This window comes from Typopeltis vanoorti, chromosome 14 (genome assembly GCF_054136105.1).
Source record: "Typopeltis vanoorti isolate ZY-2024b chromosome 14, IOZ_Tvanoo_1.0, whole genome shotgun sequence".
In the NCBI taxonomy this organism is placed as follows: domain Eukaryota; kingdom Metazoa; phylum Arthropoda; class Arachnida; order Uropygi; family Thelyphonidae; genus Typopeltis; species Typopeltis vanoorti.
Genome location: NC_143562.1, coordinates 14,421,934 through 14,445,756, shown reverse-complemented (window position 1 = coordinate 14,445,756; position 23,823 = coordinate 14,421,934). Strand labels below are relative to the sequence as shown.

The 23,823-nt window shown below is 37.7% G+C and overlaps 1 protein-coding gene across 1 annotated transcript in view; it reads left to right on the top strand.

Moving 5' to 3' along the window:
* Nucleotides 1-6,194: 6,194 nt before the first annotated feature.
* LOC150099242 (uncharacterized) overlaps nucleotides 6,195-23,823 on the top strand; it is an 89,973-nt gene continuing 72,344 nt past the window's right edge. The window contains exon 1 of the mRNA XM_090404021.1: nucleotides 6,195-6,320. The gene's annotated coding sequence lies outside the window, so the exon portion shown is untranslated. The remainder of the gene's footprint in view (nucleotides 6,321-23,823) is intronic.

Genomic DNA, 23,823 nt, shown 5'->3' with positions numbered 1-23,823 from the left:
TAGAACTACAGGCCCATCAAACTCTTATGATGCCTAGGTAAATTTGCCGGAAAAAAATCCTTAACCGTCTGCATGATGAGACTACCAAAATCAATTTTATCCCTGAAGAGCAATTAGGATTTCGCACAGGTCACAGCACAACTCAGCAGGTCCAGAGATTAATTGGATACATTACAACTGGGTTTATTTGGAGACCAAATAAACCCAGTTGTAATGTATCAAATAAACCCAAGGAATACTGCTCTTTTACAAGAGCAGTATTCCTTGATGTGGCAAAAGCATTTGAAAACGTTTGGCGCAAAGGCCTCATTTACAAATTTTTAATTGCTAATTTTCCATTATACCTCACAAAACTCATTGATTCCTACCTCAAAATCCGGAAAGTCCAAATTAAACTGCTCGGATCCTCTGCGAGAAGAATTACAGTAGGTGTCCCGCAAGGATCCCTGCTGTCCACGCTACTTTTCAATATCTACTTTGCAGAAATTCCAAACACAACATTAACCACAATGGCTTTCTATGCGCACGACATGGTGATTATGACCAGATCACTCAGACCGCACTTAAAAACGCAGCGATTATAAAAAGCAGCAACTAACTTTGAAAAATGGTTCAAGAAATGGAGAATTGATGTCAATGCTGATGAAAGCTCTGTTATACTTTTTTCCAACAAGAAAAACATCGCATCATTGAGAAATTAAAATGTGCAATGTTACACTCCCATGGCACACCAAAGTTAAATACTTAGGACTACAACTAGATAGTCTCCTTAGTTTTAATCCCAACTTTCTAAATGTTTGCAAAAAACCAATGCAGCAAGTACCAAGCTGTGTCTTCTCTTAACTGGGGAAGTAAAGTTAGCACTGAGACCAAGTTACGAATTTATAAAACAGTCATCAGTTGCACTTTAACTTATGGATCAGCTGCTTGGGGTCACACTTCCCCAATTAACATCAAAAAAACTGCAAATGCTACAAAACAAATGCCTCCAAATGATTTTTGAGACCCAGTGGTTTGTCAGAAACGCTCTCCTCCATCGTGATGCAGCCATACAGAGATTTGTACGCTATTCCATGAGATCAACTCCAAATACTTCGGACAGGTGGCTCCATCCCACTCAACTCGTTCAAGAGGAATCCAGTCACAGTGAAAACAACAGATGGAAACATAAGCACCCGAAGGCAGCTCTGCACGTTGGTACTAGCGCTCTCACACAGCCCTAATCTGGACGAGATAGGTACTCAATAAACCTTTCTGTACATAATCAACTCCTAAAGGATGAAGGGATCAAAATCAACGGCATTGTTTTCCGTGTTGCTAGAACAGTCAATAAATCTTGAGAAATTCGTGCAGGTCTGGCTTGGGATGAGTTCTGTGTCCCCACCTAGACTTAATATTATGGGTTGTGGTCAGAACCGAGATAATTTTTTACCTGTAACTGGAATTGATGTGAGGTGTTCCTGAATATGACTATTTACCTCGCCTACTCCCTATAAGGGAACAAAAAGCCGTTAGATTAGCTGATTTATTATTATTATTATTATTATTATTATTATTATTATTATTATTATTATTATTATTATTATTATTACCTATCGTCTTCAGGGAGTCCAAGGACTATACCCAATTCATCAGGTCTGCCTTAATGTCCCTAGGGCGTTGTTTGAACTGGAACTACAACGACGACGTTTCTTAACACAGCAAAGTTGTAGAGGCACGCTATTATTATTAAAGCTTTTACTTTTCCGCATGGGATCCACGATTATCGCTTCATTAGTGTCGAGGTGCTGAGATAGAGATCCGATGTTAGGAGTGGTTTGCCAGGAGGATTGCAAACTGAGTATAATATTTCAGGCTACCTGCGTTGTTGGTATCGATTTCAATTCCGGTTTCTTCTAGATATGTGGTTGTAGCCTTTTTGATTTCATTGCATGGGATGCTTTTCTTAACAAATATATCTATGCCACCTCCTCTGCTATTCAGACTCTCATTTCTTAGCAGTGAATAATTTTTGAGCTTTCGGTTATCACAGGGCCGAAGGTGAGATTCATTAATTAAGAGGATGTCAATTCTGAAGCGGTCTGCATATTTTTGGAGATCATGAAGTTTGTTACTGAGACCGTTAGCATTTCAGTATGTTATCTGTATGGAGTCATTTGAGATTGTCGGATTATCCATTATTAAGCATTGAAAATATGACTTGGGTATTTTTTAGAAACTTGTTTGTATCGCTCTGGTTGGGGTTGGTTTTTCTAAATGTGGTGAGCATCTCTCTCTCACTCTCTCTCTCTCCTAAGGTAGCAGCTAGGATATCAGCAGAGTTTTCACTACTAGGAATGCGTTCTGCAGGTTTAGTATGCGAGATAACCGCTGCGACATAAGAGGTTTGCATTGTTGACCACAGACGGTTTTCTGCTACAGGATGTGTTGCATGCTTCGGTGTTGGAGGATTTTTTGCTTCTCCAGACTTAGAAATATTGGTTGGGTGGAGTCTGAAGCGTTTGTTGTTCGCCAGATGCTGGTAACCGCAATTTGCGCATTTGGCAGAAGTAGTATGTGGTTTGGAGCACGTGTAAGGAGGATGCCTGTCTCCGCATTTGACACATTTGTATTCCATCCCACAGAGCTTCTGTGATTGTTCATACTTCTGGCAGCGGTGATGCATAATACATGACGTTACTGATTCCAACAGTGAAGGTAATGCGTTTTATATTCCCCACTATCTGATAGCAATACAGTGAGAGAAATTTATGAGCTGTTTGCATGCCCTGAAAGGGCATGGAGATTATACATCAATACTGGAAATTAGTATGGCTTCTGATCATTTGTGTTTGAATAGATCCGTTTTGTCGTAGTTTACAGTGTGGGGTGTTTGGACGTTTTTGGAGAACTTTGTAGCCTTCACGTTACACGCGAAATCTGCAGACAATCTGGAAAGAATTTAATTCTGTTAATCGATACGTGCAGTGAATATGGTTTGAGTTTCGTGTAGGAATCTTTTTGTTGAGGTCAATGAAGGGCTGAATTTGCTGAAATCTTTTAACATATATGCCAGAGAGGCAGTGATGATGGATGTTAAATCTGAATATGCTGTTGGTTGATTCTGCTCCTGTGTTGTCTTCTTTGAGCGGGCAACGTTAGTATATGTGCTTGACTGTTGATGAGAAATTAATCTCCTGGTAGTCTCAGACTGTGGTAGATGAGCATCTGTAGCGCTCTATACTTAATAATGGAGGGCTGTGGATTTGGAGTTTCTGAAGATTTCATTCTAGATAAAAGGGTAGAGTGTTTGTTTGGCTCAGCCGTCTATTCTTTGGGTGATGAGTACATCCTCTTTTGTTAGCACAGTGAGGCCCACTGCAGTTACCAGCCCTTGCAGGGTGGTTTTTGGCTTGTTGCTGGCGTTAGTGGGGTGGCTCTCAATGCATTTCAAGCACATGTACTCCGCTGTACATAACTTCTGGGCATGACTAAACTTCTGATATCTGTGGCACTGCCCAGTTGATGACTATTTTCTCAGAGATTCTGGGGTAACTTTAAGCCCACAGACTGATTTTAACTCATAAATGCTTTTATAAGAATTATGGATCCCTATTAGGACGATTTGCATCAGGCTCTTGTCAGCTATAACCATTCTGCTGACCTTAGTAGTTGGCAGGTTTTGGTAGCAGAGATTAGCAGTTATTTCACCTGTATTAAGTCCTGTGGTACAACTCTCAGGACTACTTTCAGATTCTTCTCCAATCCGAGGGAGATGGTGTGATATTATGTACCAATGGAGTGTAATGCTTTTGTCAATTTTCTGTAATCCATGACGGTGGCGGGATGGATCTTAACGCCATCGTCCACATTCTCTGCAGAAGTGTGTTGTATTTGAAGTTTAGTCATGGGTGACCTTAAGGATGTCATATTTGTTTCTCTTGGAGAACGATCGGGCACCCTATCTTTGGGGGATGCAGAGGAATCGGAGATGGGACCGTTTTATTTCAATTCCATGTCTTTGGGTGGCTCTGTAATTGTAGTATTGGCCTTCTTACGCACGTGAGTCGCTCCACTGTCGGTGGGAGCAGAGGCCAGCAATTCTAGTTTCTCCTCCATTTGGGCATTGTCTTCTCCTTCATCATCATCTTCGTACAGATAGTATGAATTGAGGATGCCAGGAACTCTACTTTAAACTTTTTAGAAGCCATTTTTAAAATGCTGAGCGCCAGCCCTTTGTCGAGCGACTCTATGTAGTCTGGATCAATCTCACTAGTGATGTTGACAGCGTGATTAGTAGTAGGTGAAAATTCGCAGGTTCGAGAACTTACCAGCACAATTCTGTAGACCCGGGAGGTCTACTTGCAGCAGTTGGAGAAACAGAACTATTTGTATCAGGCTCTTGTCAGCTCTAATCATTCTGCTGACCGTAATAGGTGGCAGGTTTTGGTAGCAGAGATCAGCAGTTATTTCACCTGTAGTTTAAAGTTCTACTTAGTGTTGTTTGTGTGTATGTGTGTGGTGGTGGTGGGGGGGGTGATTCCGTGAACTCGCTTGGCTCAGCTCGAATTACCTGCCTCCCTAGAAACCAAAAAAACACATCTGGTCCTCTTCTCGGGTTTGGCCTATGTGGCCATTGACCTCGTACACATTTCGTGCAGAGGGGGAGACTGTAGGAATTCGAGCTGTGTTAGAGCCAGTGCAATACAAGAAACAGTTAGTTAGCAGAAAGAAGAGAACACGCCCGTCCCCGTCAATCGTCCAAGCGAAACTCCTCAGAATTCTCAATATGCCAGAATTCTCAATCGGCAGTGGTGACATTGTCCTGCTGATGTTTTTTCCCTAAGTGTTTCAGTTTTTATCATTAGATTATATGCAGTTTTCAGATTGTAATCCACTCTCTGTTCCTTACTGATTTCCACCAGAACCAGCGGCATTGGACATTTGTCAGCATGATACATACGTAAAACCGTTATGGGCTCTACACCTTGTGACTTCAGGTAATTAGCTACCTCTTTTGATGTTATTGTTTCAACTCTTCCTCTTCTAATAACTACTTTAAGGTTTTTTCCCCCTCTTCAGTTCGAAAGTGTGGTATAGGATCTCCACTTCATTCAGAAGTTTAGTAAGCCGACCATAGTCCGTTGCTTTTTCCGGCTGAATGCGGACTCCTTAATCCGAGATTTTGCCGATGTGAATTTAATCTCGGAGTTTTTCATAATCTCTGCGACTGTCGACCATTGATCTTTCGCTCTGAGAATTACTGGTGGGATACGTTCTTTAGTTTATGCTGCAGTGTCCATTGGTGCTTCAGGCTCCACAGCTGGTGTCTCCTTTCGTCTCGTTTTTCTAGTGACTACCTGATAATCATCAGGGTCATCCAAACATTGAACTTCGGCTGCTGAAATGGAGTTACTTGTGCTATTTTAGGCAGTACTGATGAAAAGGTCAGAGGGGTTGTTTTCCTCTGCTACAGCTGTCGGTATCTTGTGGTGCTGCACTCTGCCAGGCCATTTGGTGTTGAGTATTATTCCGACTTTTCGGAAAATTGAAAGAAGTTCTACAAAATCTAGTTCATCAAAAGGAGAGTTCTCCTTATTGAGACTAATGATAATTTTGTAGATATATATATATATATATATATATATATATATATATGTAAATCGCTTACCGTAGGGTAGAGAGTGTTGTGAACTCACTTTCCGCTAGCTCTAATCCCTACCTCCCTAAGAAACCAAGAATCCACCACTGGCCCTCGTAGCGGGTGGGACCTACACAGCCATTTGATCTCGTACACTTTTCGTGCAGAGGGGGAAGAATGTAGGTTTCGAGTTGGGTTGTACCCAGTGCAATGTGAGCAACACTAAACTCCTCAAAAATAATTAAAATCACAATCACAAGAAATACTGTGCTAACTCTTCATCGGTCACATCCAAACTCCCAGTCAATCTAATAGCAGCAAGTTCAATGTGGTGACGGTTAAGGATGCATTCTAGATTCTCACCGAATTCCAAAATGTTACTTTCAGCTATAGATCCCTATTTACGGGAATAAAAATGTGTTAGCTGATTTTTTTCTGACTTTGAGCTAAAAGAGTTCCTACTATTACATTTGAAAATAAAAAGGTGTTAGAGGATTTTTTTTTTTTCCAATTTTGAAATATCATTTTGAAATTTAAGTCGGCAGAGGTCACGGGATACTGCTGGAAACATGTTGGTTGTTTGAGGTGTTATTTGTTGCCTTTTGCCGCGTTTTATAAAATCTATGACTAGTAACATCCTAAGGATGGAATAAATTGTTAATAACGGGAAGATAAAGAAATTACAATACTGGTTTTGAGAGTAAGTGATGTTACAGATTAAACAGCTCTTAGCTCTTTGTAAGAATTATGTTTATGAAGCAGTTATTTAAATCAAATATCACAGAATTATGTCAACATTATAGTGCTGCTTTAATATTGAATTGTTTAGGGTCATTCATAAATGAAATTCTAAGAGCAAATGACTAAATTTAGTAATAACTGCTAAGTTCACTTCTGTGGGATGCAATTCTGAATTTTTTTCGGGGAATTAAAAATGGGAAATCGTAAAAAAAAAAAAAAAAAAAGCCCGTATAACTATTCTTGCCATGACAGGAATCAAACTTGAATCATTTTCACATTTTCCACAAACCCTGTTGTAATAGCATCTGTAATATTACATATTGCATTCATCATGTTGAATGAGACTTAGATCTCTTCCGTAAAATTGTCATAATGCAGAAACACTTGTATTATGCAGAATGTTGCACACTAGTTGGCATTTATTTGTTCAGGCACTTCTTGAGTATTCTGCAATTGAGCAGGTTCTTCTTTTAGTAGCAGAATCTTTCCTTTCACTCTCTTCTGTTCTGAGCCTTCTCTTTCAAGGTTGTACCTGTCTCCATTCAGCATGTCATCTAGCATTGTTTTCCTTACTCTTCCTCTGGGTCTTTTCCCTTCTATTTCAGGCACTACAACTCCTTATAATGATACATGCAGCAAGATTCAACAGATATGCTTTCCCATTCATCTGTGGCAAGTAGCTGCAACTGGATAAGTAGATGACAAATAAAAAATGATAGTTTTTTTTTTTAATCTGATTAAAAATAACTTTCTCAACTTTTTTTTTTTAATTTTAAGAAAATGCAAGGAAGTATGCATAATGTAAAGTGATATTTTAGTAACAAAAACTAATGTAATAAATAATAGTTTCCAAAAAATCAGTATCATTTTCACTATGTTTTTCCTATTTTTTTTTATTATTGACTTCTCCTTGGAATGGTTTGCACCCAAGGGAAGTGTCTCAACAATGATATAGCATCACTTAATGGAATTCCTTTGACTTATTGGGACATATCATTAAGAATGGGGTGGGGTCTTTGGTGAGTATATTGTTTTTCATGGCAAGTATGATTTTATCTAATTTGTTGAGTCCTGATATTTGCTACTTTCAGCACAGAACCGAAACTGGTGTGTTTCATTGTCCAGAATTCTACAAAGTATAACTCTAGGTAGTACTGATAAGAGGAGGTAGTATTTGATTAAGAAGCTAGTGGATTTTCGTTCTATTCTTAGGAGCACCCTGAAGTCTCTTATTGTTATTTTTGTAATAGATTTCACGGTTTGATATGAACACAGATGGATAAGAAAATAACTATTTATTAACTTTTTATAAGTTAATAAATAGTGATTTATTAACTATTTATAAGTTATTTTCTTATCCGTCTGTGTTCATATCAAACCGTGAAATCTATTACAAAAATGTCTGACAAACACATAAGCCCATCCATGCATATAAATATTCTCTTATTGTTAACTTTTGGATTTCTTAGCTGACATGGCACTTACACTTCTACCTTCTAATGGTGCTGCCTCCCACTGATTTTTGGTGATAGGCTCTTATATCTGTCATGAGTTGATAGGGCATATTGATATGACATCCCATCATATGGTGCATCTTTCTGAGTCTTTTTTTTTTTTTTTTTTTTAAGGAATATACTTTCATCCTAAAACAAGAGAATGTTTCAGTACTTATTTTGCCCTATACAAAAATAAACGAGTAAAGTCTTCACTCCAAACACTAAATTTTTCTTTTATAAAAACAAAACCAAAAAAAAAAAAAAAATTAACTGGTACTGCTGGTGCAGCTAATTTTTACAATAATTTCATTTATTATTAACATAGTTACTCAAGGAACAAACAGGGTCTTAGTTTAGTTCAGGTAGGTCAATTACAAATGAACTCTTATTTATGGTGGATGTTTATAAAGGATTACTCTGTGGCCAGTAAAGAGTATTGTTATATGAGCTGCGTTAACTGAGTGGGAGAAAGTGATTAGGATGTTGTCAGGTTTCTCTATGGGTTGTTTGTTCTTTGGAGGTTGCAGCACTAGCTTCTGGTACTTAAGTATCTGTTATGTTAAAAATATGTAATCATGCACTTAGTGCCGGCATGGATGAAACAGTATTAGTTGTGCCAATCTTTGTTATGAGCTAATGCAGAGAAAACCCCGCAAGTTTTCTCATTCATTCATAGCCTACTCTTTTGATCCATTGTATGATTGATGTTTGCAATCTGGTCAAACATAGCTGGAGAATGTTTTATTTTTATTTATTTTTTTTATTTTTATTGCATATCCACCCATGATCAAGCCCTAACCACTGAACTAAATCACATCCTTAACACTTTCTCAGCCAATGGCTATCCCTCCCCAAAAAAATCCAAAAAATACTTAAACCAGTTATCCACAACCCACCTCCCCCCCTTCACAAAAAAGATTACTCTAAATCCATCACCATCCCCAACATCCAAGGCACCTCGGAAAAAATCAACAAAATCCTAAAAAAACATGACTTAACCGCCTGTTACAGACCATATAGAAAATTGACATCCCTTATCCACTCCACTAAAGACCAACCACTTCCCCTAGACCTACCTGGTGTATACCAGGTCCCTTGCAGCTGTAAATTGTCCTACTTTGGCCAAACAGGCAGGACAGCAAATATCAGAATCTCAGAACACAAGGACTACATCCGATTTCACCAGTACAGCCACTCAGTGCTTGCAGACCATGCTCTGGATACCCGCCACAGAATAAGGTGGAAGAAAGCCACAGTAATACACCACAGCAAGTTCAAATATGAAAAACTATTCATGGAATCAGCCTCAGCCCTTAGGAACATGCCAAACCTCAACAAATTTGGGTGCATAAGACTGCTCCAAATTTGGTAAGCATATATCAGAAGAACTTCAGCCCAAAGGCCAATAACTACCAATATCGCCTGCCAGAGGACACCATCAGGACTTTAGGAAAACGGTAGCTTCCTCGCTTCGTTTCTCATTTGCTGTTATGTAGTACTTGCATGCACCTGTTCTTTATTTTACGTTCCCAAGAAGATGGCAACGTGACGTTGCCGAAATATCGGAAAGTATTTATTAAAGTTGTTTTAATTTATATTTCTAATGTATGCTGTCAATTCCTTAATTATTAATTATCATGTTTAACCAGCGTATAAGCCTGTCAACAAGAATTACATATCCACCCAAGAATCAAATTTACGTAAGAAAAACTCAATTTGGCTCCTAGCATTTTTGAAAATCCTCTTTTGGGAAATAGATGCCTCTTTTCATCTCCACATGTTGTAAACCATTGTTTACATTATAAAACTTGGAATTCTGTATATAATCCAGGTGGCATAGTTAAGATCTTACTAAACAGAATATACAATTATTATATTATTCTTATTTTGCCTTTTTGCTAAGAGATGTTACCTCATATCTAGTGTGGCAACAAGGCGAAATGAATTAGCCAATTCCTGGCATTTACGAAAATAAACTTAACTACAAAAATGTGCTTAAGGCAAGAGAATTTTGAGAGGAAAATGAGCAACTGGAAAATAACCAACTCAAAAAACCGTAGCCCAAGACTAGCTACAGCAACTCCCACTTGGGCTATGGTTAGGAGAATCATATGATAGCTTGCAACTGTAATTCAATAAAACTGGCAGATAATTCAAACTTTTACTTTGTATAGCTGGCTTGCTTTAGAAAGTGTACAAGATTGGTGGAGACATAATTCAAAAGCAATTCTAAGCTGTTCAACTCAGGTGCTTGGTGAAACATCCAGAAAGATTAGTGAGCAGAAGGAGGATTGGTGATGGTGGAATAATAATGTACAAGAAGCGGTGATGGCTAAGAGGAAGGCAAAGCAGAAGTGGGATGAGTCAAGAGTGGAAGAGGACAGAGAGGAGTACAGAGAGAAAAAGTGAGAAGCCAAGAGAGTTATTGCACAGGCGAAGGCCATGGCATATCAAGACCTTTATGATCAATTAGAAACAAAGGAAGGACAGAGAAAGCTTTATCGATTGGCAAAATGTAGAAACAAGGCATCAAAGGGCATCGTACATATGAGGCAGATAAAAGACTCTGGAGGAAGGGTATTAAGGAGGGACGTGGATATAAGAAACAGATGGAGAATATACTTGCAGGGCTTTTGATTGAAGAAATGGCAAGGACTCACAGAGAAGATGAGGAGCCTAATGAGGGGATGGTGCAGAACATACATTAGTAGAGTGAAAGTGAAGAAGGCCATGGGGAGGATGAAGAATGAAAAATCGGTGGGCCCCGACAGGATCCCAGTGGAGGCATGGAAGGCACTGGGGGAAGAGGGAATTGACCTGCTGTGGGACCTGTTAATAAAAGTTTGTCAATAGGAAAATATACCCGAGGAATGGAGGGAAAGTACTCTTGTCCCCATCTACAAGAGTAAAGGGGATGCACAAGACTGTAAGAATTACAGAGGAATAAAGTTGATGTCCCACACAATGAAAATCCCAGAGAGGGTTCTTGATGGAAGACTGAGGAACGAGGTGGAGATTGCAAAGGATCAATTTGGCTTCATACCTGGTCGATCGACGACAGATGCTATCTTTGGGTTACGACGAGTGATGGAAAAGTTTTGAGAGAAGCAGTGGGAACTACATCTGGTATTTATTGATCTGGAGAAAGCGTATGATAGAGTGCCAAGGCAAGAAGTCTGGAGGTGTCTGAGGGAGAAGAAGTTACCGGAGAAATACGTCAGACTGTGCAGGAGATGTACTGAAATGTGAAGACAAGAGTTTGGACCTGCCTGGGAGAGAGAAAGTTTTCCAGTGACAGTTGGCTTGTACGAAGGGTCAGCATTATGTCTGTTCCTGTTTAATATTTTGATGGAGGTGGTGACGGAGGAGGTGAGAGAAGACGTGCCTTTGACTATGTTGTATGCAGATGACATCATGCTGTGTGCAGAATCAAGAGAAGAAGTGGCAGCTAAACTGGAAAGTACTGGAAGAGAGAGGCATGAGACTGAGTCTCATGCCTCTCTTCCTGATGAGGAAATATCATCAGGAAGGTCAGTGACTTGAGATACTTTGGTTCAACAATGAAAGAGGATGGTGAGGCTGAGAAGGAATTGGGATGCAGGGTACAAGCAGAATGAAGGAACTGGAGTGCTATGCGATAAGAGGATGCCGATCAATCTAAAAGGCAAAATCTACAGGACAGTAGTGAGACCAGTTGTGATGTATGCTATGGAAACTGTGGCCCTGAGGAAAAATCACATCAGCAGGATGGTGGTAGCGGAGATGAGAATGCTTAGGTGGATGTGCAGTGTGACCAGAAAGCATCATCTGAGAAATGACTATGTAAGGGGAACGGCGAAAGTTATGAACTTAGGAGCAAAGATACAGGAGGCAAGGTTGAGATGGTTTGGTCATGTGTTGAGGAGGGAGGAAGAGTATGTGGGAAGAAAGGTCATGCAGATGGATATGCAGGGGAGGAGGAAGTGCAGGTAGCCAAAGAAGAGATGGAGGAGGACTTGAGGATGAACAACTTGGATGTGGCTACAAGACAGGAGGTTGTGGAGGAGATTCACTACTAACAGCGACCCTACTTAGGTGGGAAAAGCTGAAGAAGAAGATAGGCTTGCTTTCTACTACTACAGTCTTGCTTTCTACTTTTACTCTTGTTGTTCTTTATATTATGGTTCTCCCAGAGGGTCCAAAGACTCATAGAGGGAGGGCCAGTTGAAATCAGTTATGGTTAAATACCTATCGTATCTCTCCTTAATTTAAGGCATAAATAACATATGCCTTAATTAAATGCGCTCACCAAAGATGTACTCAACTTCTAATGCTAACCCACTTATACTCTGCAGTGAGTGTGTGGTCCAGGTTCTTCTCATGTTTCTTAACCATGTCTTTAGTTATTTTCAGGGATAACCCCAACCATAACTTGTAAAACTCATTTGTATTTATACCGAAAGATCTCCTTATTACCTTCCCTTTAGCAAATGGACCCCTTATACTTAATTCTCTGTCCACTATAACCCTGAAGTCTAGCTTTATTGATTACTTGCAGAAAATTCTAATTATTATAGTACTCTGCTTGCAGCATTTCCATCCATAATGCATGGCCTTGCACTTAGCAACATAAACATTTTGAAGGATTTGACTTTAACTGCCTTTAACTTTTTGAAGGATTTTTCTATTCTTGCAAACGACCTCACTTGTTACCCTAGCTGAATAAGTGTTCTTCAGAATTTACCACTAAGATGCCAGTGTTTTTTTATTATTAATATTCTGTTTGCAATATCCTCCATTCCAAATGCATAACCTTGCACTTGGCAACAAACTACTCCTCAGTAACATGTGCATATTGAATCATTCTGTTTAATTCAGCCTGCAGGGATTCTTTAATTATCACATTCCCCATATCATTTGGATCAGTAACATCAGGAAATCAATGATAATTTCCACAGTTCTCTATGGCTCAGAATGCTGGATCTTAAGAAAAAAGAAATGGAAAAACTCAATGCTTTTGAAATGAAATGCCTAAGAAAAATCAATAGAACGAACTGGACACAAAGAAAAACAAATGAAAAAGTTAGAGAAGAACTTAACTTTAAAAAAACAATAATTAAGTGATAATTACAATAATTACACTAAAAATGAGTCAACTAAGCTGTTTGGACATGTTTCAAGAATGAACCCAGAAAGACTACCAAACATATAACCCAAACATATTAAATGGTTGAATTGAAGGACAGCCCAGCAAAGAAAGCACCCACTCCATAATAGAACTTTATAATAAAAACAGCAGACAGAAAGAAATGGCAAAAATTCATCTTTGAGGAACTCAATCTGCCATCAGTGGAAGAGAAGAAGACAACATCAGGAAATCACTATCTTGAAATCAACTGGATATCACCCTCTAGACCAGCGTTTCCCAAATTTTTCCTACGACAGAACACTTCACAAATCCTGAAATTTTAATGGAACACCTTGGTTAGAGTCGCAGCATTTAAAACCATTCCAGGCTCATATTAATATTAATTTTGATAATTTTTCATGGAACACTTATTCACTTTCACAGAACACAATTTGGGAAATCCTGCTCTAGACCAACCTCAATGTTATTAATATGCAAGTTAAAGAACAGTGGCCCAAGTACAGACCCCTGAGATACAGTAACTCCTCTTAGGCTCAGCATATCTATACACTTTCATTCAGCCACTATCCTGTCCATGTTAAAAGTCTGTTTTTTACACCACTTCCTTTGGTTTGTATAACATCTTTGTGCAATGAGATTGTTTTTTATTTATTCTGTCTCTATAATGAGATTTTTATTCTGTGTGTTTATTAATTACACAAGGGTTCAATTCCAATTGGTGCAATCACTTTTATTTCTTTTAGAATCCGGAAAATCACTGACTCAAGACCAAATTAAAAAAAAATTAAATGCATTTAATAGAATTAAAACAATATATATACACTTTAAATAAAATTACATAACTACAAAAATAACTGGATTGAAAGCCTACTAAAATAAATCTACACCTCAGAAATTTTCTTATCCAAAAATATTAGAATCATTCACTCTGTGACTCATTCTATTATTTCATTGTCTGACATAACTTAATCAAGTCTACTAGACTAAACACCTTGATTTCAGATCAAAAGAAATGTTCATCAGAGTTAGTTTCTTTGTTAGGTCCTTTCCAGAAATATAAAAATTTTCTTCTTTTCCATGGGATCTTTTTTTAATCTCCCTTATGTAGCATACAATATTATTCCTCTTGTGTCACTGAAGAGATAAATACTCTTACCACTTGCAGTTCAATTTGATGCACAATCTAATAATGTTTGTACTACAGAAAGAAGTTTCCTCTACTACTTCATAAACAACAGATCTGAGTAGAGCTCTTCATGTTAAGTCACTTTACAGTTTCAAATTTCACTAATTGCTTTTTCATAGTAATCCAGTGTCCTTAAGGCAGAAGATGAAACATTCCATTCAGTGTTATCTTGAACATTCAATTAGAACTTGGACTGCAATATTCTTTTATTTATTAAATATTTATTGACAGTCTCAACCCCTCCAGTTTAAAAACTCACAGTTCTATGATTCCTTTTCAGAATCTTCTATTAATATTCTCCCTATTGTCACGGAAAACTTAAAAACTTCTTAAGAACAAAATTTATCTGGTTGCCATCCTCAAATTTCCATTAGCTCAGTGTTGTTTTCCTCATTACCCCGATACCAAATGCTCTTTCTGTCAGCTGTCAATCACCCATCAATCTCCTCAGCAGGCATTCGCACTCCATGTAAAATGGCAAGCGATTAGTTAAGTATAATGGCTGATACATTGTCTCCGTTAGCATAATAAGAATGTCTTCACAAACAACAACAACAAATATCTTAAGATAACTATCAGAATCAGTAAGTACATCAATTTCAATGGTTTATATTTGTTTTTGACAACAATAATATCAATAACAGAACATCGCAAGTGCCAATATGTGTGTTATGAAACCAAAACTAATAATATATTAACATAGAGAAATAATTGTAAATTATGATTATTTTTACACTTGCATTAGAATACCATCAAATTTTTTGATAACATTCAAAAGTATCATATTTTTATTCTCCTTTCCAATTTTGCTGTCAATGTTATAGAATGTGAGCAGGTTACTAAAGCAATACCTACTTTTAACAAAAACCATGCTCTCCCTTCTGTAAGGTATTGCTACTTATTCATCTCCACTGTTGGATGAAATTCTGAATCATCCTTTCCAGTTCTCTGAAGACCACCCTAGAATTATAGACATTTGAAATGTATTAAATTATTATTATTATTATCACGAAAGACCCCTTGGAGTCAAAGACTCATCTAGGAGGTCCTTTTATCATACACAGCTCATCATACCATGTTTTAAACACACTCAAATTTTCTGCAGACACCACACTCTCACTCAAGGTATTCCAATCATTCACAACTATGAATGCAAAAAACCTGTTTGTTATTCCCCTGCTCATACCCTCTTTATTCAGTTTCCAGGGATGACTTCTGGTTCTCCCCTGATCTACCACTGTTTTCTGTAGAACCTCTCCAACATTCATCTATAACAACCCCTTACTAACTTGTAGGTCTCTATCATATATCCCTTCTTCATCCTATCCACCAGACTCTGTAAATTGCATCTTCTCAATCTTTCCTCATTCGACATTCCAGAGGTCAAAAACTACCTTAGTCACCTCTGGACCCTTTCCAACATCTCTTCATCCTTCTGAAAACCAGGTGACCAAATCTGGGCAAAGTAGTCCATGTGTGGCCTAATCAAAGCCTTATACAATGGAACAAGAATCTCCTTTTTAGAATCTAGGGTAAGTACACTCAGGAATTGCAGACCATGCACTAGTTTCCCACCACAGAATATGCTGGAAGAAAGTCACTTTAGCATACCATTGCAAATATACGAGGGTGGTCTGAAACATTCTTAGCTGCAACATAGATGGCAACACTATCGCCCCAGTTTTTTTTTTCCTAAGTTGGTACATCTGTGATGAGGAGGGAGGACGAATATGTGGGAAGAAGGGTCATGCAGATGGATGTGCAAGGAAGGAGGAAGCATGGGTGGCCAAAGAAGAGATGAAGGGAGCTGGTAGAAGAAGACTTCAGGATGAAGAACTTGGATGTGGTGACAGCCCAAGACAGGAGGATGTGGAGGAGACTCATCATCAACAGTGACCCCACTTAAGTGGGAGAAGCTGCAGAAGAAGAGAAGTACATGTCATAAGCACCCATGTGAAATTGCAAGTCATTTTATCAAGTAGTTTGTTTTATACAGCTGTCTGAAGCAAAAGTGTTGTCCGTATCCCTTGAAATGGAAAAAAAATTGAGTATGGTGTGGTTATAAACTTCTTTGTAAAAGAAGGCTTAACGTCAAAAGAAATTCATTCAAAGTTCATAAAAGTTTATGGGCACTCTTCTCTTTAGTTTTCGACAATTAAGAAATGGGCTATCGAGTATAAACGTGGCCACGCCAGCATTTAAGATGATCCATATGAAGGATGTCTAAAAAGTGTAACAACACCACTAGTGGATATGCTAGTGGTGTTGGAAAGGGCTGTAGAGCGTATCCGCTCATCATCCCTTTGGCTGGAGAGCGGATACGCTAACCACTTAATCAATGGAAATCATTGATTAAGTGCATGATATGGTATTGGATGACTGGTGATTCAAAGTGCGTGAAATTGCTGAGACTATAGGCATTTCAAAGAACGTCTAGGATATATTTTGCATGAAGAATTGCAAATGAAAAAGCTTTGCACAAGATGGGTGCTGCGCTTGCTCACAGCAGATCAAAAACTCTCATGAAAATCTCTGAACAGTGCTCGGAGTATTTTAACAAGAATAAACCTAATTTTGTGTGTCAATTTATTACTCTGGATGAGTCTTGGATTCACCATTACACGAAATAATCCAAACAGCGGTCAAAACAGTAGACAGAAGGCGTATGTTCAGCTCCAAAGAAGACAATTTGTTCCATCATCATCATCAGGAAAGGTCATGGCATTGGTGTTTTGGGATGCTGAAGGCATTTTTGTAAAACAATAACTAGGAAATATTATTCTGATCTTCTAACCAGACTAGACAAAAAAATTGGTGAGAAAAGACCCGGTTTGCAGAAGAAAAAAATCATCTTTCATCAAGACAATGCACCTGCCCACAAAGGTGTTTTGTGAATGGGAAAATTAAGGGATCTGCACTATGAATTGTTGGAACATCCACCCTATTCCCCAGATTTGGCTCCCTCTGACATATCTCTTTCTAAAACTCTTCCTCACTGGTCAGTGTGTTTCTTCGAATCAAGAGATGATTGCAGCTTTAGAGGGGTATTTTGCAGATTTTACTGAGACTACAGGGATGAGATATTAAAAATAATTTTGAAATTAGAAATTTGTTTTTTCATTGTTAGGCCGAGAACTTTTCAGAGTTCTCGGCCTAACAATGTACCACTTTTATCTTATAGATCTGAGAACTGTATTAGAAATAAAATACTGGAGACTTCTGATATGAGAGTTTTGAGAAAGATCAGTGGAGTGAACAGATGGCATCAATGGCAGTATGACATTAACAATGAGGATATTAGGAAAAAACTTGGCATTGTTAGCATTCAGAAATGTGCATGTATAGCTAATCTCAGGTAGTATGGTCACTTAAACAGAATGGGAGAGGATGGATTAACAGAACAAATGTTCCTTGCCAGGTTGTCAGGGAAAAGACCCATGAGAAAACCAAGACATAGATGGATTGATACAATGAAAAGCACCTTATAAGACAGAAATATAAGATCTTGACAGATAACAGAATAATTTGGAGGAAAATCATTAATCAGAGGTTAGTAATGTTGTAAATTTTTCATATGGTACTATCATATTTATCCTGTACACATCCTGAGGATACATATCAGGAATTTTTTAATGAAGATGAAGTCATTAAAGTTAGAATGGTATTCCAATTTTCAAGAATTTGGATTGGCAAAAATAGATGGAGAGTTTTAATCTACCTAATCTTACAGATTGCTTTTTGGCATGATTGATAATACTTTCCCTTGTTACAGTTATACTCTGAAGAGCATAATTGTAATTAGCTGTCCATGCCACATACATATGAAGTCTGGCTGCATATCTAGATAAAATGTGATTGGAAAATGGTGGCCAGTAACAAGCTAGATCACTCATAGTACACTTAGTTTCTCAGTTCAGTTTAAGTTGTTGAAGAAGAATAGTTAAATATCCTGTTAAATGAAAGATGTCAACCATTTCAACTTAAAGACAGGAATGGGCTTTTAAAACAAGTAGATAAAGTTATATAGTTTTATAAACTTATTGAATGTAAGAATCTAAAAATTATTTTTCTTCTAATATTATATTGAAAATATTAATAAATTCATCGAATATTCATAAAAAAGTTTGGTAGTGGAAATAAGTGGACTGCTGCACATCCTTTTAACTTGGATTGTTAGCCTCTTATCGAAGTCCATGGTATATATTCCATTTCTATGTCCTCTAATTTATTCAACCGTCCAAACCATTTGGTTGGAAAGACCTAGGTTCAAATCCTGTCTAAGACACAAAGAACCATTATCAGGACTTTTCAGCCAAAGAGGAGTTAGCTTGTTTTCATACAGAGATGGCATAGTTTTTCCACAAAACAGACAAACTGGCCAGAAGAAGAGACAGCATTTACTGTCATTGCATACGTTGCCGATAGGATCAACTGCCTTATCATAAGGAGTATGAGTTTTATAGTAAACTAAATTACTGGACTGTAAAAAGTCATTGAGCCTAACACGGAAGAATAGATCATGATGAAATGATATAATGTAAAATGTTACTAATTATTGAGATTACATCAACTGCACTGAGTCAGAGGGTGAGAGTTGAAGAGCATTCACTTATTCATGTCACAGCTGCTTTATTATCACAATAATTAGTCCATTACCTGTCTTTTATGACAGAAAGAAAGATATGTAACTGTAGCATTTTGAACAGCTTTTCAGTTGGCACCTAGTTATATAGTTTTTCAAGATTTATAAAACTTAAATATAGATTCTCGTAATATTCCCATGATTTCTCAACTATTTGTCTTACAGTGAAACATGATTCTGACAACCTGTATTTGGCCTGACCCCAGTTTTATACTTCTCCTAGCTTCCCTTCCACAATTTTTTTAGCCTTTTTCTCAAGTATATTTGCATAAATATTACCAAAAATATTCAGAAGGGAAATTCCTCTGTAATTCACACAGATTTATTCCCTCCCCCCTCCTTTTTTTATAATAGATGCATACTATGCAGCAGTGATGGCAAAACTTTTTACCCATGTGTGTCAAACATCTTTTTTTTTTTTTTTTTAATATTGACGTTGTTGATGTGCCACTTGCATACATGCATTATAAAGTTAACTACATAATTATAGATGGTGACTTATATCATATTAGGCTATTTATTTAATAGGACATTGATATAAAATCTATGAATTCATATTATACAATTAATTTAATAAAGTGAAATTACAAACTTACATTACATTTAATGATTTTTCTGTTGCTGAGTACTGGTAGAAAGTTGCTTTATAGAAGGGCTATAGTGTGTACATTTTAATGCTACACAGGCAGTGCCCAAATCATTGCTCAATCTATTTCTCCCTTTCAATTTGATATTATTTAAGGCAGAAAATAGTGTTTCACAAGAGTATGTAGAAGAGAAAATTGTTAAAGAGCTTTAGCAAAGATTTTAAGAGCATGAAAGTTTTTGGGAAGGCTATTTCACAGTCTGAATTTTTATTTACATGCGGTATCATGCAGACGTTCCCGCTCAAGTAATTCATTTCTAAGAGCAATAAACTTTCTTTTCCAGATAAGATTACACTGGAAGTCGGCTAGTTGCATTTCTAGATCTTTTAAATCCAACCACTCAAAGCCATCTAATTTAAGATCCATGAATTCTGTTTCATCAGATTACTTTATGAAGTGGATTGTTTGTTCCAACATTCGAAATTGCTCAAATCTAGAAGAAAACTGCTCAATTACTGACTTTAGAACTTTGATAGATTGGTTGATATGTTGTTCACTATTTTTGGGACTGGTTTTATTAAAAAAAAATTTTCACTCTTGGGAAATACTTAAAATTGTTACTTTCTAAATCACATTGAAATATTTTGAGTTAATTCTCAAAGCTCTTGATCGTGCCAAACATAACATCGACAGATTTTCCGAAACCTTGCAATTGTATATTAAGTTCATTCAGGTGCAATGAAAAATCTGTGAAAAACATCAGCTTACTGAGCCAAGCAGAATCGTTCAACTGAGAAAATTCGTGCTCCATGCCCTTCGTATTAAATATAATTTAATTTCATTTGAACATTCAGCAAACTGTTCAAGTACTTGGCCACAACTCAATCATCGAATATTATTGTACATTAATAGACCATTGTACATTAATAGACTAGACTCAACTTCGCTTAAAAGTGAATTAAATTCTTGTTTGTGTAAAGCCCTGGCAGTAATAAAATTAGTTTCCTTTGTCACAATTCTCATCACATCATCCAAATCCTTTAAGTCTGATTTCGCACACAGTGTCTCCTGATGTATAATACAATGGAAACAAACCAGGGGATGACCAACATATTCTGTAAATTGTTTGATAAAACCGACATTACGGCCAACCATCTTAGGCGCACCATCAGTTGTAATCGAAAATATTTTCGATAAATCTGTTTCTCATGGAACACTTTAACAACACAGTCACATGTCTTTACCTGTCGTGTTTTAAGATAAATTTTCTAACTTTATCAATTGCTTGTGCATAGAATCACCGTGAACATACCTTGCAATAATAGCCAATCGAGCTGATGACGTAATATCTGTAGTTTCATCTAGACAAATAGAAAAACAATGGCATGAGTTCAAGTCTTGTTGTATTTGATTTTCTATACTAGCATTCATTGATATAACTCTGTCTTTAATAGTATTCCTACTTAATGGTAACTCTTTCATGCACTTTACAATAGCTTCCTTATTATGAAAGTCCTCAAATAAAAATGGTGCACACTTTACGAAAGCTTCTTTAATATAATCGCCATCATTAAGTGGTTTCCCATGTTCAACAATAGTATGTGAAATACTGTAACTTGTGGCTACTAAATTTGAAGGTCCTGAAACAAATTTAACTAAAGTCCCTGATTGTGATTCTGCCAGTTTTAGATGTTGCGATATGTATTCTTTGCGTTCTTCAAAAGTTTTTTCTAGGAGCCATTTGTGCTTAGTTTCAAAATGTCTTCTTACATTCCAAGTTCTACTCACAAATAGCTCACGACACAATTTACAGAGAACTTTATCGCCTCTATCAATAACATATTGCTCAGTCCAGGCATCTTGGAAATTTCTTCTACTTCCTTTCTGTGATAATTTTAGTTTTTTATTAGTGCTAGCTGCCATTGTAAAAGCATTCACAAATTAAAAAAGAGCAGAGTACAATTATATACAGCAGCAATTAAACATTATTAATTAATAAGAACTAACAATTACTGGAAATGAATTATACACCAGCAACTCAAATTACTTAAGTGGCAGACAATGCAAGACTACCACTACTTCTTTCAGCAGGGTTGCCAGATTTATTACCGGTACGTTTGTAGCAACCGTGTTACGTTTTACTCTCTATCATGCTACAAAATAGCATCTATTTATTATTATTATTATTATTATTCCAGGCAACTCCAAAGAGTCGACAGACTCATCGAGGGAGGCCCTAACATCATGTCAAGAACAACTATTCGACATTCACACATTATCTATTGTACCTTGCCTTGAACTCATTCATGGTCGTAGCACGCACAACAGACTCTGGCAGCATATTCCACTCATTCACCACTCTCCAAGTAAAAAACCTAGCTCTAACACCCTTGTCAACCACATTCTTGGCCAGCTTCTATGGATGGCCCCTAGTCCTCCCACCACCAGTCCTATTTTCAAAGATATCTTCTGGATTAATCTTATAGAAACCCTTCAGTAACTTGAATGTCTCAATCATATCACCCCTCTTCTGCCTATCGATCAATTTCTGTAACCCACAAATCTTCAACCTATTCTCATAAGGTTCATTCCACAGACCTGCTATCATCTTGGTCACTCGTCTCTGGATCCTCTCCACTTCATCCCCATCACGAAGAAACCCTGGTGCCCATAATTGGGTGCAGTAGTCCAGATGAGGTCTTATCAAGGCTCGATACAGAGGAACAAAAACTTGATTGTCTCTGCATGTTAAAGTATTTTTCAGAAGCCAAGTGATTCGATGAGCTGATTTAGCCGCTTTTGCACTGTGCCTCCTAAACTTCAATTCCTTATCCACCAACACTCCCAAATCCCTGGCCTCAACAATCTCCTGGAGTTCCACCAATGTGATATACTGCTGCTATTCTTTTCACCCCAAAGTGCATAACCTTACCCTTTGCCACATTAAATTGACATCCATTTTTCCTAACCCAGTCGTCCAAACTATCCAAATCATCCTGTAAGATTTTGACATCCTGTGCGCTCACAATTGCTCTACCCAACTTTGCATCATCAGCAAACAAGTGAACACTTCCTCTCAGATCCTTACCTATGTCATTGATGAACAAATTGAAAAGCAGTGGTCTGAGAACAGAGCCCTGCGGCACACCACTAGTCACAAGCCATCTTTTAGACTCCACTCCTGAATAAACCACTCTCTGGTATCTCTCCATCAACCACCCTCCTATCCATCTCACCAACCCTATATCCATCCCCATCTGCTCCAGTTTACTGATTAGGGTTCCATGTGGTATCCTGGCAGAGGCCTTGGCAAGGTCCAGTAGAATCACTGTAAACCCATTACCCTTATCCAGTTCAGCCATCACTGTGTTATAAAACCTGAGCAAGTTACTGGGGCATGATCTACCCTTCACAAAACCATGTTGTCCCCCATAAAATATCCCATTTTCATCTATCCAATCCTGTATTCTTTCCTTGACTAATTTCTCTAAGAACTCGACAATGATTCCTGATATGCTAATCGGTCGGTAATTTACAACAGCAGTCTTGGAACCACCTTTATGCAGTGGAATTATTTTCCCCTCTTTCAGGGGAAAATAATTCATGGGACTAACTCAGACCCGAGATTCAAATTAAATAAAATGGTCAAGGGTACTGACAATTCTTTAGCCGCTTCTCGTACGACACGAGCTGGTATACCATCCAATTCCACAGATATATTGACATTGAGGTTATGCAATAGACTACTCACCTCCACTTCATTCACCACAATTCCCGTATAATCTACTGGTTCATTCGTTTCTGCAATGTCACCACCTGGATGATATATTCTTGCAAAGTGCTCACTCAGTAACTCAACTATATCAACTGATTTAGTTACCTCCCTACCATCGGCATTCTTTAAAATCATTCTGCCATATACATTTTTCCTTTTACTTGCCAGATATCTAAAAAACTGTTTAGGATTCTCTTTAGCCTGCATGGCCAATGTTCTTTCGTAATCCTTTTTTGCTTTTCTTACCACACTCGTTATCCTTCTGGCCTGCGCTTTATACCATTCATGTGCCTACCGGTCACCTTTCTCCTTAAATTCCCTCCATAGTTGTTTCTTTTTTTTGCAGCTCAAGCCCAATGGTGTTATTTATCCATTTAATCCCTACTTAATTTATTATTCGGACTCTAGGTATACAGTCAGCCATTGCTTCATGCAAACACTTCTTAACTGCCTCCCATGCACTATCAACTTTTAGTCCTTCCAGTTGTACATGCCACGGCACTGAACCAATCAATCTCCTAAGATTGTCATACTTTCCAGCCCGATAATTCCACACGTACCCTGTCTTAATTGTAAATTCCATACCTTTAGCCACCTCCCAAGTCAAGACCCTATGATCACTCTCACCAATTGGTGGTAATGTGGTCA